Genomic DNA, 10124 nt, shown 5'->3' with positions numbered 1-10124 from the left:
GAAATAAAAAACAAATCATCATCTGGTACAGATGGGCTCACTCTCAAAATGTTTTCCAATCTGCCAAATTGCACCTTAATCCATCTTACAAACTTAATTAACAAGTCATTCCAAAATGGAGTCTTTCCTACTTGCCTTAAGACTGCAATAATTATTCCTTTGCATAAGGGAGGAGATAAACAACAAGCTTCAAACTATCGCCCAATCGCAATCCTTCCCACTTTATCAAAGAACGCTTGGTTAAAAAAAGGCTCTTATCGTTTCTGTTTAAATATAAAATTCTTACTCCTCACCAATTTGGATTCTTGAGTAACAAGTGCACAAATGATGCTATGTTTTCTCTCTTTAATATTTTTTCACCAGTATCAATAATAATCATTCAACAGCAACAATTTTTTGGGATTTCTCCAAGGCTTTTGATTGTGTAAACCATTACATCTTAATTGATAAATTGAATCATTATGGGTTCAGAGGAACGCCCCTTGAGTGGTTTAAATCGTATCTCAGTTACAGAAATCAGCTTATAAAGGTTGATACGACGAAGTCTTCTTGCAAACCAATTGAATGTGGAGTACCTAAAGGTTCAGTCCTGGGCCCTATTTTGTTTCTGATCTTTATAAATGACATGGCCAATCTTAACATAAGTGGCAAAATCTGTCTTTTTGCTGACGATACTAGCTTTACATGGAGCAATCCGGATGCTAGGGCACTACATGCTACTATTTCTAATGACTTAATTACCATTAAATCGTGGTGCGATTCTAATCTTCTGTGCCTAAATGTCTCAAAAACTAAAGTCTTATCATATAAAACTACTATTCAACCCTTTGTACTTAACAACACCAGTTTGGACGCGTTTGAATCTGTGAAGTTCTTGGGACTTAATGTTGACTACTCCCTAAAATGGGACTTGCATATTGATGCCTTATATAAAAAATTAAGTTCAGCATGTTTTGCCTTAAGATTAGTTTCCAGGGAGTTAAGTTTTCAAACATCAAGAACAGTTTATTATGCCCTTTTTGAGTCACATCTACGTTACGCCCTTCCATTCTGGTGCACATGCGGTGTGTCTCAATTTGAGCGCATCTTTAAACTCCAAAAGAGAGCAGTTCGGTATCTGCTTGGACTTAATAGCAGAGCTCACTGTCAACAAATCTTTAAAAAATATAATAAAGATAATAAAGATACTTCCTCTTCCCTCTTTATTCATATTGGAATCTATTTGCTTAGTACGCAAACATAAGTCAGAAATGCCAAGTAGGCCGTCTCACAATTATTCACTTCGCAACGCAGTGCATGATCTTTATCTGCACACCCCTCGGTCCGAGTTAGTAAAAAGCTCTATTCTATACAGAGCCAAAAAGATGCATAATCATTTACCCTTGGAAATTAAATCAATTACTTCTTTTCCTCGATTTCATAATGCTTTGAAGGCGTACTTTCTGAAAAAAGCCTTGTACGCAGTGGAGGATTTTTTTCTAGGATAACTTTTTGGGTATCACACACACACTGGCTCTTTTTATATCTTAAAATAGAGAATATATTAGTATTTAATTAATTTACTGTTATTGACTATTGTGTTTATTTTTATTGACATTTTATACATCATGATGTATATTGACCAGGTACATTGTTTTTGTACAGTTTTACATGTATTTATTTTATTTGTATATTTATTTTTATTTTTTTATTTTGTGTGTTTTGTTTTGTTTTGTTTTTATATGTTTTTTTTATTAGCTTTGTCTACAAAATTTTGTAATTTTTTGACAATAAAGTACATGATTGATTGATAAATACATTATTACTGTTTCAAATATTATGTAAGCTCAAGAGTACATACAGGCATTGTAAATTGACAAATAATCTGAAAACATGTATATTTTTTGAATCTGAATTCACCTTCGGTTTGGTCAGACTACCTGGAACATGGATTTTATTTAATTCCAGACATCTGAATCTGGTCTATAGTGCCCTAAACCAGTGAAATTTGGTTAAGTGAATGATGTTACAAAGAGTGAGAAGAACAAAGAGCTCAACCCTCTCATCAATGACAAACTGCTTAGCTCAATGTCTGTAAAAATCCAAAGTACAATGCTGGTCTTTATATAAGACATTCCACGATTTTCTTGATGCACACACGCAACGTGTCTCTTGCGAAAGGTCAAGAACATGACAAGAGCCTCTATTAAGCGGTAATTCTGTTCTTTTACGTCGGATGAAAGGTACAAGGGCCTCTTATAATAATAATCTTAATAAGATCGGGTTTCACATGAGCCAGAGACACAATTATTGCTTGTTACAAGAGGTTTTAATGGTACCATTAGTTACAACGGGCATCCTGTTGGCTCTTTTCGATTCGAATTAGACGATAAACAGTCTTTTAAGGGTTTAAACCTTATGTCTGGGAAATTTCCCTAAAGCGGTTCGGGACTCTCAGGAAACGTGGGATCCAATCCAACACTCCGATCCAACACAAACAAATATTTTATGACTTAATTTTTTAATATTTTAAACAGCACATCCTGTATACAATGGATTAGCTTAAGTCACATTTTTGCATTGAAGGCAAATTTCACTTTTCTAACTTAATTCACTGAAAAAACTACTCTCGTATAACCTGCACATAAGCAACCTTATTTAATATATACACTCCCTGCCAACGAAGGTTTTGGGTGCGATAAGAAATGAATTTGCCAGGCGTGTATACATCATATGCTTCTACTAGCACTGAGCCAATAAAATGCCTTCTGTGTTAAATAACGGAGAAATATGATGATTCAAGATCACATCACCAAATTTGTTAATATTTTAAATAGCACGGCCTGTATATTATTGGATTTTCAAATTCAAGTAGGGTGAAACATTGAGGGTCGAAAATTTCACACGCATATTCCCGATTCGCGAGCAAATGACGAGTCAAAAAAGACGTTAACCGCTCTAAAAATAAATCTGACCGGTACAAAATTGCACCGAATTACCGTAATTGGCCGCATCGGATTAAAATAATTGACGTTAATGCTGTTGACGTCTTGATGCACTAAATGACGTCACGGAGTAATTGAAAAAATTGGGACAGAATGTAGGTGCACCTTAAAGGTATTCAGGGTCTATAGTCATTATATATATTTTATATACCCTGTATATTGATTAAGGATCGTTATATACCATTTAAAATTATCTCAAATCGAACATTTACGAGCGACGATGGTGAACTAACCAGTAGATTTTTCCTATTTCTATTAAAGGTCGTAAAAATCCCGACGGTTTACGACTTTTTTATTACCCCGCCATATTTTACCACTCGGGAATTAAAAGGATCGTTCGACCGCTTTATTTTTGGATTTCTTTTTTATTTACCCCTGCGAGTGTTAAAAACTCCCTGTGGGCGTTAAAAAATGGTCGTACCAAGCATTTTGGGTGTTCTAGACTAGTTCATTGGTCTATTTTTAACCAAAAAAGTACTTTTAAACAGAAACAGAACACAGAACGTGTTCTGTGGGGTTCTATTCCAGACATTCGAATGACACTGAATTGCTCAAAAGGGTCATGGGGGTTGATCCACAGCCACCCTGACTTTATGGATAATTAAAAACTTTATGGTAAGTATATTTATCAACCTTATATAATCAAGGTATATTTATGAAACTTTAGAATATACGTATATCATATACGAGTCTGTTGTATACAAAAAAGAGAGAAAAAATTTCGGAATTTAAAAAAATTGACATGAACTCAATTACTACACCTCAAATATTTGATTAAATTCTTCTGAAAAATCACTGTTATTGTCTGTGTTATTGTTCATTTTATCCAATCTAATAAAGCTGTTTTAATACTAATTATATTTATAAATAAAATAAAATCAATTTTTAAATAAACAGTGTTATTAAGATACGAATACTTGAAATGGTTTTCAAGTTATGCTTAAAAATGACCGTTAAAAAATAAAAATCATAAAATTACAGTTTGTTGATTTTGATTATAAATATTTATGTAGATTTCGTTGGGACAATTAATCACTAATAAATAATCAAACTCGATTTGTGATTTTTCTTAACATTTTCATCAAAAAAAATCACTATTTTTCTAAATAAATTTGCCTTGCTGATTCTTATAAGTCATCTCACAATAAACAAAAACATTTTTTAGGTTATATTGATGTCACATCATAAGCATACTGCATTTGATTATAATTAATTAGGTAAATTCCTTAGGACAATTATTCACCTTTACTACGTACATATATCAAACTCGATTTACGTACAACACTAACTTGCATAGTAAACAAATGATTACGTATTAATAGATCATCGTGAAACGACATCGGAATAACTAGAATCCGGATCTTCCGGTACTGCTGCATAAGTTGTTATATTATGCAACTAACTGTTCATTTAATGGTCGGGTGAACAAACTTAATGGCACTAATAAACGTTTTATTTTTTTTTTTACTCTTTTGATGGTACAAAAAGGACAATTTTTTTTTTCGCATTACAGTAACGGACGTCCGTTATCACTATATAGCATGTACTTTTATCAGCAATTGGCCAAGACGTTAACATAAACATTTCGTTTTCACCCCGGTAAAAGGTAAAGGATTAACGGTCGTTTCATGTTCAATAAACTTTGAGTTGATAAGGCTAAGAGGTACGTGCATCCTTTTTTAGATACGACATAACGTAAGTGATGTTTAGAGAGAGTTCTCATGCGGAAACGATGTCATTAGGAAGGGTTATGGTGTTGTGGACATATTTCTTGAATTCCATTGAGGTGCCTGCTGTCATCTGCAAACCACGTTATTTGGATATTGGTTTTTAAATTTTTTAATCCTAATTATTAGTTTGAATAATCTAATATCCAGAATGTGTAAGTTGTACTTGGTGTGATACATGTTGGCGCCCAACATGTGGGTGTTTTTTGCCCAGCGTATCTTATCTAATAAATATTTAAAAATAAGGAAAATTGCGGTTTTTTAAGATTCTACGTGAAATTTCATGGGTCAGGTGTTGACCCATTTGACATTGAACCAGCAATTTTTGAGATATAAATGACGTCCAAGAATCATGATTCATTTTCAAGGTAATGACTCACTTTAGTGTCGGATATCTCAGAAACTGATGGGAAAATTCTCATGAAATAAAAAGCATGATGTTAGTTAAAGCATGCTGAATAAATGTTGCTTGGAGTACAAAACAGTGCAAGCATTACTTTTGAAGATATTGAACTTTTCGTCCAGGAACAAAGTAAGGACATGCACAAAGTCGAAAATAGGCATTTTAAATTGTTTGTTGGCACAAAAGCAAGTTTTCCAGTAAATGAGTTTAAACTTGCATTCTATAAATAGAAAAAAAAAGGGAATTTGGCTTTTTCATTCAAGTGGCTATAGAGACTGTCGATAATATCTAAATATCGTATGTCATTGGAAATGACGATATATTTTCATTTAGGTTCCTGGCTTACGTCTGTTAAACAAATTACATAATATATTCTTATTTTCGCTAGTAAGCCATACAAAGACAAGTAATTTTTCTCATCTCACCATCAATGTTAATAACTTATCTCAATTTTAGTCTGAACTATCGTAATAAAGAGATACGTCTATGTATATGTCTGTATTTCCATAAAAACAACCCCTTATAATTTTTTTGTATTTTTTACGGCATCTGAATTGAGGCTCACGTAAGACTTTTTAGAACTAGCACAGTAGTTTACTAGTAAACAGACTATCCAAATATTGCAGTTGATGTTATTTTTAATGCAATTTACTCTATTATCCTAATTACTATTTTGAATAATGTAATATCCAGAATGTGTAAGTTGTATTTGATGTAATAAATGTTGGCGCCCAACATGTGGTATCTTATGTAATAAATATCGAAAAATAAAAAAAATGCGTTTTGTTAAGATTCTACGTGAAATTTCTTGAAATTTGATGAACAGTTTTTGAGATATAAATGACGTCCAAGTTACCATTTTCGAGGTAATCACTCACTTTAGTGTCGGATATCTCAGAAACCGATGGAAAAATTCTCACGAAATAAAAAGCATGATGTTAGTCAAAGCATGCTAAATAAATGTTGCTTGGAGTACAGAACAGTTTAAGCATTACTTTTGAAGATAATGAACTTTTCGTTCAGTGACAAAGTTAAAACATGATTTCAATACTCAATACTCAAAAAATAAAACTATAAGACCTAAACATACAACTTTTAAAAGGCCTTAAGAGAAAACAACAAAAAATTTACAATTAACTAAAGACTAAGAATATAAGAAAACTACAGCTTTTAACGAACAAACAAATACGAATTATGGGAGTAAGGATGAGACGCTGAAATTTAAATATATTGAAGCTTTGAAATTAATAACCTTCTTATTTTTTTTTATTTCAATTGGGAAAACTACTGGGCTGTTTGCCACTTTGGTTAATTTATGTTTGGGTAAATCCAAATTTAAGTTAACCCTGAGTTCATTGTGGGTACCTCTAGACAAAGAATAGTCAGACAGGTTGCAGGTTTAGACAAGGAAATGGCATAATTTTCAAGTCTGGAAAAAGTGTTCTACAAGAAAATGTATAAGGCTTAAATAAAATAGTTCTAATTACTTTTTTCTGGGCCGTAAGAACTTTACCACTTCTAGAACAGTTACCCCAACACATTATGCCATATGACAAACATGACTGGACATAACCATAGTAATAAAGAAGTATCAGGCCAATTTTGCTGATTTGAATGCAGCTTTCCAACAACAAACCTACTTATACATAGAACTGCATATAGTCATCTGCAAAGCAAGTTATTTGGAATAGTCTGATATTGCTTTTGAATTTTTGTACTCCTAATTATTATTTTGAATAATATAATATCCAGAAGGTATAAGCTGTATTTGGTGTTATAAATGTTGGCGCCCAACATGTGGGTGTTTTTTTCCCAGCGTATCTTATCTAATAAATATTGAAAAATAAGGAAAATTGCGGTTTTTTAAGATTCTACGTGAAATTTCATGGATCTCATATTGTACTTTGAACCAGCAGTTTTTGAGATATAAATGATGTCCAAGAATCATTCATTTTCAGGGTAATCACTGACTTTAGTGTCGGATACCTCAGAAACCGATGAGAAAGTTCTCATGAAATAAAAAGCATGATGTTAGCCAAAGCATGGTCAATAAATATTGCTTGGGGTACAAAACTGTCCAAGCATTACTTTTGAAGATAATGAATTTTCCATTCAGTGGCAAAGTTAGGGCATGCTTTGAATGCACCTTTCTAATAACAAACCTAAAATTCGACCCACTTATACAGAGAACTGCATATAGTCATGTGTAAACCAAGTTATTTGAAATAGTCCGACATTGCTTTTTAAATTTTTACTCCTAATTACTATTTTTAATAATGTAATATCCAGAATGTGTAAGTTGTATTTGGTGTGATAAATGTTGGCGCCCAACATAATCACACCTGTGTAGAATCTTCTATTGCATCGTCTAGCTTTCGAGTATCATTACACTCTTCATCAGGACCCACGGCAATTTCTCATTTCTCTCAGATTCTCATGAGAAAAAAACGATTTGAGACTTAATTAGACTAAGTCTTAAATCAATAAAGAACTAACTCACCAATGTCGGTTTACAGACTTAAACTAATTAGCACTAATACTAACTAACATTGGAGAGTTTTCTTTCAAAGGAACAAACACTTTTGTATTACATTAATTAAATTTAAGATCGTGGAGATACACCAAGCCAACTACATCGCTGCACCACTCACTGTATCTCTTAGGCGCATGATAAAAATGGCGAAGCCGGTGAATCCCGTGTTTTTTTTTGGTCGAGGGATGACAGATTAATGACTGAAAGATGACAGATGTCAACGGTACTGTCAAGCTGCCAGTATTGCAAATCTAAGGAAATTTATGAAACAGCAAATGGTAAAGCAATGACGGTGAGAGAAAAACAAAGTACACTGTATGTTTCATCTCACTTGCAATGACGCAGACTCACGGCACCTAAAAAATGTGCTGGTGTCGCCGTTGTCACCATTAAACTGAGAGAACATATTTAAGGGTTTGTAAAAATTAAATGTTTAAATGTTGGAAGGTTAACCAGGAATGCGTCGAGGTGTAAATTTATGAATTCAAATAAAAGAACTTATAGTTGAAAAGCACAAAACCGGAATTAAACAAATGACAATTGGTAAAGAACTAAATCTACGTAAAAATGTTCTTTGTATGAAAAAATTAAATTGTGGCAAACATGAGGCACTGGGTGATTCATTTTCAATGTAGCCACTCACATTAGTGTCGGATATCTCAGAAACCGATGAAAAAATTCTCATGAAGTAAAAATCATGATATTAAATAAGGCATGCTAAATAAATGTTGCTTGGGATACAAAACGGTCCAAGCATTACTTTTGAAGATAATGAACTTTTTAGTTAGGACATTCTCCAAATGCAGCTTTCCAATAACAAACCTAAAATTTGATCCACTTATAGAGAGAACTGCATATAGTCATCTGCAAACCAAGTTAATTGAAATAGTACGACAGTGCTTTTCAAATTTTGTACTCCTAATTATTATTTTGAATAATGTAATATCCTGAATTTATAAGTTGTATTTGGTGTGATAAATGTTGGCGCCCAACATGTGGGTGTTTTTTTCCCAGCGGATCTTATCTAATAAGTGACAAAGTTGGCATATGCTTTCAATGCACCTTTCTAATAAGAAACCTAAAACTCGACCCACTTACACAGAGAACTACATATAGTCATCTGCAAACAATTCAATGACTATTTTAAATATATCGAATATGTTACTGTTGGTGCCCAACAAATATCACCTAAACGAAAGGAACAATAGGACATCTTGTTCCAAGAAATCTGAACAGAACAATTTATTGTATGCACCTATTATCCCCGCTATATGTGCCGCATGACCCCGTCAATCTTAATACCCGGCATTATCTCGTCTATTCTCTCATTTACCACTCCATCTTCTTCTTCGAAAAGCGGGTCTAGGAAGACCAAACTGACTGAGAGTCATCAACAAAACCTTGAACTCGCGATGTCATTGACTCCGCTCGTCCCTTACTCCCTTCGTCTTTTACTCTCCGATGAGCCCTTCGGTCGTCCGTCTCTCTCTCTTCTTGGTCTGTAGGTTTTTCCCTCTTTTTTTTTGTTTTGTTTCGGAGGGGCGAGCGGGGAAACGTGTCAACAAACGCCTTTTTGAGTTTCACAGGCTTGAACCATTAACCCGAAAATGATTTTTTTCAATTATTTCGAGTGTGGCTTATAGGTGATTTATTTGAAGTGTAAACTTAATAAAAAAATTGCAAAAATTATAAATAATACGTTAATTTAAAAAATTGAACAATAAAAAGGCAGCTTGAATTGAGAAAATTGGGAAATTAGAGATAGTTGATTTAATTTCCAACTCGCTTATAGAGAATGAATTTTTATCTACAGTGAGTTTAGTATCTTTAATGATAGCGTGTTTGTTTTACTCCATAGCCTCTTTCAGTTTGCTTACAAGCATCTCTCCTTTGCTGTGAAGTCTTCACTATTTAAATATATGTTCTTTGCAGAAGTATATATCCGTTTAGTAGCAATTAGCCTCTTTTAATACTTGAGTTGAATTTACATTTTTTACCTACCTCTGCCTTTTTTAATTAATGTAAATTATTACTCAGTACTATGCCGGACGTCTTCAAATTCTGGTGGTTTAGCCTTTAGCTTTATGGTATTTGGTCCAAAGTACTATAGAGATGGCCCGAGGGTACCCACAAGATGCCCGGGTACGACCGAGGATCGATCTCCTCGTATACGGCCTGTAGTACGTCTGCCTGTTACTATCATCATGCAAGCAAGCCATGACCAACACAAAACAGTAAAAGTGGTACCGAGTTTATATACTACTCCATGATTTAACAACACGCATCATCAACGGGGAGTTTTCGCATTGAGGGATCCGATAAATCGATTCACAATTAGTCGGTTTTGAATTGAAATTTGTCTTTGTGAGACATTAGACCAACAGAAGTTAATAAGAAGTATATATCGTGTCCTATTTGAAATAACGAATTGAGTCATATATAAACACCCTGTACATTATACATTTTTACATTCTACG

Source organism: Anthonomus grandis, chromosome 7 (genome assembly GCF_022605725.1).
Source record: "Anthonomus grandis grandis chromosome 7, icAntGran1.3, whole genome shotgun sequence".
NCBI classification, from domain to species: domain Eukaryota; kingdom Metazoa; phylum Arthropoda; class Insecta; order Coleoptera; family Curculionidae; genus Anthonomus; species Anthonomus grandis.
The sequence above is the reverse complement of the archived record's forward strand: the minus strand, read 5'-3'. Positions refer to the sequence as shown.